Source organism: Pristiophorus japonicus, chromosome 3 (genome assembly GCF_044704955.1).
Source record: "Pristiophorus japonicus isolate sPriJap1 chromosome 3, sPriJap1.hap1, whole genome shotgun sequence".
NCBI classification, from domain to species: domain Eukaryota; kingdom Metazoa; phylum Chordata; class Chondrichthyes; family Pristiophoridae; genus Pristiophorus; species Pristiophorus japonicus.
This window is the reverse complement of record NC_091979.1, coordinates 57,077,319-57,083,880: the sequence shown is the minus strand read 5'-3', so window position 1 is coordinate 57,083,880 and position 6,562 is coordinate 57,077,319.

Below are 6,562 nucleotides of genomic sequence, written 5' to 3'. Positions count from 1 at the left end.
TCCCCACCAGTGACAATACCAAACAAATTTCCCAGCACACTAGTGCTGCTGTAAGTACTGTGAACAAAGTAACGTTGTTTTTGAATTGAAATGTACATGGCAGGACTTACACACCTGCAGTTGCACGTTTGCAGATGACTCAGAGTCCGCCATCAAGGGTGGTGAATACAAGGCAATTAACCCATTGTTGGCGCTGCAGGGATAATCATCGATTCCATTCATGCCGCTTCAAAGGATATGTTTGCAAGGGCTGTGGAACATATGTGCAGGCAAGCTGCAAATCCTGCTAACCCTGCAAACCACCATGTTGCAGAGGAGGACAGATCCAGAGTGGATCATGACGAACCAAAACCTCAGACCGAGGAGGTAGAGGTATATGGGGTGCACACATTTACCACAAAGTGTCCCCCGATAATGCTGAAGATTGAATTAAATGGACTCCCGGTGTCCATGGAGCTGGACACGGGCACAAACCAGTCCATAATAAGTAAAAAGACTTTCAATAAGTTGGGGTGCAACAAGGCTTCAAGGCCAGTCCTGACTCCCATTCATACCAAACTTAGAACGTACATAAAGGAACTGATTCCTGTAATTGGCAGTGCTACCATAAAGGTCTCCTATGATGGAGCAGTGCACGATTTACCACTTTGGGTGATACCGCGCGATGGCCCCACACTGTTCGGCCGGAGCTGGCTGGGAAAGATACGCTGGAACTGGGACGACATCAGAGCGCTTTTGTCCGTCAACGACACCTCATGTGCCCAGGTCCTAAGCAAGTTCCCCTCGCTGTTCGAGCCAGGCATCGGAAAGTTCCAAGGAGCAAAAGTGCAGATCCATTTGATTCCGTGGGTGCGACCCATCCATCACAAGGCGAGAGCGGTACCTTACTTGATGAGAGAGAGGGTGGAGATCGAGCTGGACAGGCTGCAACGAGAGGGCATAATTTCGCTGATCGAATTCAATGAGTGGGCCAGTCCAGTTGTTCCAGTCCACAAGGGAGACGGCACCTTCAGAATCTGTGGTGATTATAAAGTAACTATCAATCGTTTCTCACTGCAGGATCAATACCTGCAACCAAAGGCAGGTGGCCTATTTGTGACACTGGCGGGAGGGAAAATGTTTATGAAGCTGGACTTGACCTCGGCCTATATGACGCAGGAGCTGGAGGAATCATCGAAAGGCCTCACCTGCATCAACATGCACAAAGGTCTTTTCGTTTACAACAGATGCCCATTTGGGATTCAATCAGCCACGGCGATATTCCAGAGGAACATGGAAAGCTTGCTGAAGTTGGTCCTGCGTACCATGGTCTTCCAGGACGACAAGTTGGTTACAGGTCGGGACACCGTCAACACCTACAGAAGCTAGAGGAGGTTCTTAGTCGGCTTAATCGTGTGGGGCTCAGGCTAAAATGCTCAAAGTGCGTTTTCCTAGCACCTGAAGTGCAGTTCTTGGGGAGAAGAATTGCGGCAGATGGCATCAGGCCCACCGATTCGAAGACGGAGGCAATCAAAAACGCACCAAGACCACAGAACGTGACCGAGCTATGGTCGTTTCTAAGACCCCTGAACTATTTTGGTAACTTCTTACCGGGTCTTAGCACATTGTTAGAACCCCTGCATGCTTTACTGCGTAAAGGAGATGAATGCAGATGGGGTAAAAGCCAAGAAAATGCCATTGAGAAAGCTGGAAAGCTGTTATGTTCAAACAAATTACTTCTGTTGTATGATCCATGTAAGCGTTTTGTACTAGCATGTGATGTGTCGTCTTATGGGGTTGGGTGTGTATTGCAATGAGCTAATGAATTTGGGAAATTTGGGTTACTTATGCATCCAGAAGTCTGTCTAAGGCTGAGAGGGCCGACAGTATGATCGAAAAAGAAGCATTAGCGTGTGTTTATAGAATAAAGAAAATGCATTAATAGCTGTTCGGGTTCAAATTTGAATTGGAAACCGAGCATAAGCTGCTTATATCCCTCTTTTCTGAAAATAAGGGGATAAATATGAATGCATGGCCCGCATCCAGAGATGGGCGCTCACATTGTCCGCATACAACTACGCCATCTGCCACAGGCGAGGCACAGAAAACTGTGCTGATGCTCTCAGTAGTCTACTATTGCCCACCACCGGGGTGGAGATGGCACAGCCTGCAGATTTAATTATGGTAATGGAAGCATTCGAGAGTGAGCAATCATCTGTTGCCGCCCAACAGATTAGAACCTGGACAAGCCAGGACCCCTTACTGTCCTTAGTAAAAAAACTGTGCGCTCCACAGGAGTTGGTCCAGTGTCCCGTTAGAGATGCAGGAAGAAATAAAGCCGTACCAGTGGCGCAAAGATGAAATGTCTATACAGGCAGACTGCTCCTATGGGGTAATCAGGTAGTGGTGCCAAATAAGGGCAGGGACACTTTCATCAGTGATCTCCACAGTACCCACCCAGGCATTGTAATGATGAAAGCATCAGCCAGATCCCACGTGTGGTGGCCCGGTATCGATGCAGACTTAGATTCCTGTGCACAAATGTAATACATGATCCCAGTTAAGCAATGCAGCCAGGGAGGCGCCACTAAGCTTATGGTCATGGCCCTCCAAACTGTGGTCTAGGGTTCATGTCGACTATGCAAGCCCATTCTTGGGAAAAATGTTTTTAGTGGTTGTAGATGCGTACTCCAAGTGGATTGAATGTGTGATAATGTTGGCAAGCACATCCGCTACCAACATTGAAAGCCTACGGGCCATGTTTGCCAGACACGACCTGCCTGATGTCCTTGTAAGTGACAGTGGGCCGTGCTTTACCAGTGCCAAATTCAAGGAGTTCATGACCCGCAATGGTCAAACAGATCACATCTGCCCCCTTTAAGCCAGCGTCCATCGGTCAGGCAGAACGAGCAGTTCAAACAATCAAGCAGAACTTGAAAAGGGTAACTGAAGGTTCACTGCAGACTCGCTTATCCTGAGTCCTGCTTAGTTACCGCACAAGACCCCACTCGCTCACCGAGGTCCCTCCCTCTGAACTGCTCATGAAAAGGGCACTTAAGACAAGGCTCTCGTTAGTCCACCCTGATCTACACAACAGGCAGAGAGCAGGCGGCTTCAACAGAATATATATCATGATCGCACAAATGTGTTATGCGAAATTGAAATAAATGATCCTGTATTTGTGTTGAACTATGGACAAGGTTCCAAGTGGATTGCTGGCATTCCACTGGGGAGTAGGGTGTTCGTGGTCAAACTCTCAAATGCACTTACCTGCAGAAAACACTTGGACCAAATCAAGCTCATATTTCCGGACTATCCACAACAACCCACAATAGACTACCTTTTTCGACCCTCCAACACACACACAAGTGGCAGCTGACCCAGCGGTTGACCACGAAGCAGAACCCATCACCCACAGCAGCCCAGCATGACTCACCACCCCCAGCAGTCCAGTAAGGCTGGCTGCGCAGCAGCCCAGCGAAGGCCCAAAAAATGATTCACCAACACCAGCATTTGCACCGAGAGGATCAACCAGGGAAAGGAAGACCCCAGATCGACTCACATTGTAAATAGTTACTTACACTATTGACTTTGGGGAAATGGTGGGGGGGGTGGGGGGAGTGTTGTTATGTATGTAAACCTGTAATTACCATGTCCAACCACCAAAGGGCTTATTCTGCAATCCCTTGGGAGCACCTGTATATAAGGCTGGAGAGGCACTCTGAGATCTGTAATAAAGGACTACGATCAAAATTACTTTGAGCTTGCAGTATCTAGTCTAACTCCTTATCCAAGACATAACAGTATCGTTCTATGATTCTATGTACAAGGACTTTAGAGAGCAAAGCAAGGTTGGAGATGGGTAGTAGTTTGTAAGGACAGAGAGATCACGGATGGGTTTTATGAGAACATTGGGTTTTAGTTTCCTGACAAATATATTTCAACGAACCAGAAGAATTCGTCTCACCCTCACCTCAACTCCTTACTGAGGAACCTTCTGGGGTTTACTGCCCTGAGTCAAACTCTCTTAGATCACCTGGTTCGGATTGAATATTTCATTTTACTAACCCCCAATTAGAATACCCACAAGCTACTGAGTGAATGAGTTAACCCGTTCTTGCCAAAGCATTATCAAAACCCTTGATCATTTTGAATATCTTTATTAAATCTCCCCTTACCCTTCTCTGCTCTAAGGAGAACAATGCCTGCTTCCCTAGTCTTGCCACATTAATGAAGTCCCTCATCCCTGGTACCATTCTAATAAATCTCCTCTGCTCCCTCTCCAAGGTCTTGACAGCCTTTCTGAAGTGTGCTGGCCAGAATTGGACACATACTCCAGCTGAGGCCTAACCAAGGATTTATAAAGGTTTAGCATAAGTTCCTTGCTTTGATACTTTATCCCTCTATTTATAAAGCCCAGGATCCCATATGTTTTTTTAACAGCCTTATCAACTTTATCTGCAACCTTCAAAGATTTGTATATTCAAACCCTCAGGTCTCTCTGTTCCTGCACCCCTTTTAAAATTGCACTATTTATTTTATATTGCCTGTCTAAAATGCATCACACTTATCTGCATTAAATTACATCTGTCAAGTATAATTTTATCTCGTATACCAGCTGGGAGGATTCCCAGTTATTTATGAGGGTAGCATTGTTGTTCTCACACCATGCCGCCAGCCACTGACTTACCTCCCAAATGTTTTTGCCAATTAATTTTCCATGCATTGGAAGTATTAGCCTCTGCACTTGGTGATTTGAACCTCCATCTCAACTCATCATGCTCTCTCTCCTCTGAGTTCACTAGCCTCCTATCCACCCTTAATCCATCCCGCCATGTAAACTCCCCATCCCATATTCACAGCTACCCTCTTGACCTTGCCATCTCTCAGGGCCACGCTACTCCCATCGTGTCAATCGCAGATACAGCCATCTCTGACAACTTCCTCATATCGCTCTCCACCCACATTCCTCTTCTCCCCCTCCAACCCTACTTCCTTCTATGTCCGCTCCTGGAAAAAACTCTCTCCCAACTCTCTTACAATTGCACTTACAAAATCTCAACTGTCCAACCTTTGGCCCTCCATTCACCATGACATCTCTGCAACTACCGATCTGCACAACCAAGCCCTCACCACCACTTTTCATGACCTAGTCCCTATTAAAGCAATTACTCTGTATCACCCTGGCCATTCCCCCGGTATAGCCCTGATCTTCACTCCTTTAAGTCCAAGGGATGCAGACTTGATATAGATATGTGGAATACTGGTTTAGCTATTCACCGCCAAATCTGGCTGAAACATATAAAGCATTATCAGGTCCTGCTCTCGTCTTCCAAAACTGCACACTATTCCAGAATCGTTCTGGAAATCAAAGAAAAACCTCAGCTTCTATTCTCTACTGCTAGACATCTTCTTAAACTCTTCTCCCCTGTCTCCAACACCCTCATTTCTGACAATAAGTGTGAGGAGCTTATGGACTTCTTTGTCTCTAAGATTGAGACCATCCATTCAGCTGCTGCTGCCACTTACCTTCCTTCCCCTAGCCCCTGGGCCAAACGTCCTCTTAGGTACCCCCTGTCTGACATCAGGGGTGGGGAAAATGCTTGAATCTATCATTAAGGATGTGATAACAGGGCACTTAGAAAATAATAATAGGATTGGGCAGGATCAACACAGATTTATGATAGGGAAATCATGTTTGATGAATCTGCTAGAATTTTTTGAGGTTGTAACTAGCAGAATAGATAAGGGAGAACCATGGATATGGTGTATTTGGATTTTCAGAAGGCATTTGATAAGGTGCCACACAAGAGGTTATTAAACAAAATTAGGGCTCATGGGATTGGTAAAATGCTGGAAAACATTATTAAGGAAGTGGTAACAGGGCACTTAGAAAATCATAATATGGTTAGAAAGAGTCAACATGGTTCTTTGAAAGGGAAATCGTGTTTAAACAAATTTATTAGAGTTTTTTGAAGATGTAACTAGCGAGGTAGATAAAGGGGAACCAGTGGATGTAGTATATTTGGATTTCTAAAAGGCATTTGATAAGCTGCCACATAAAAGGCTGCTACACAAGGTAAGAGCTCAGGCTTGGGGGTAATATATTAACATTGATAGCGGATTGGTTAATGGACTGAAAACAGAGAATAGGAATAGACAGTTTATTTTCAGGTTGTCAAACTGTAAATAGTGGGGTACCGCAAGGATCAGTGCTTGGGCCTCAGCTACTCACAATCTATATCAATGATTTGGATGAGGGGACCAAATGGAATATATCCAAATTTGCTGATGATAAAGCTAGGTGGGAATATAAGTTGTGAGGAGGATGCAAAGAGGCTTCAAGGGGATATAGACAGTATAAATGAGAGGGCAAGAACATGGCAAATGGAATATAATTTGGAGAAATGTGATGTTATCCACTTTGTTAGGAAAAATAGAAAAGCAGATTATTTTTAAATGGTGAGAGATTGGGAAATGTTGGTGATCAGAGGGACCTACGTGTCCTTGTACACAAATCACTGAAAGTTAACATGCAGGTACAGCAAGCAATTAAAAAAGCAAATGATATGTTTATTACACT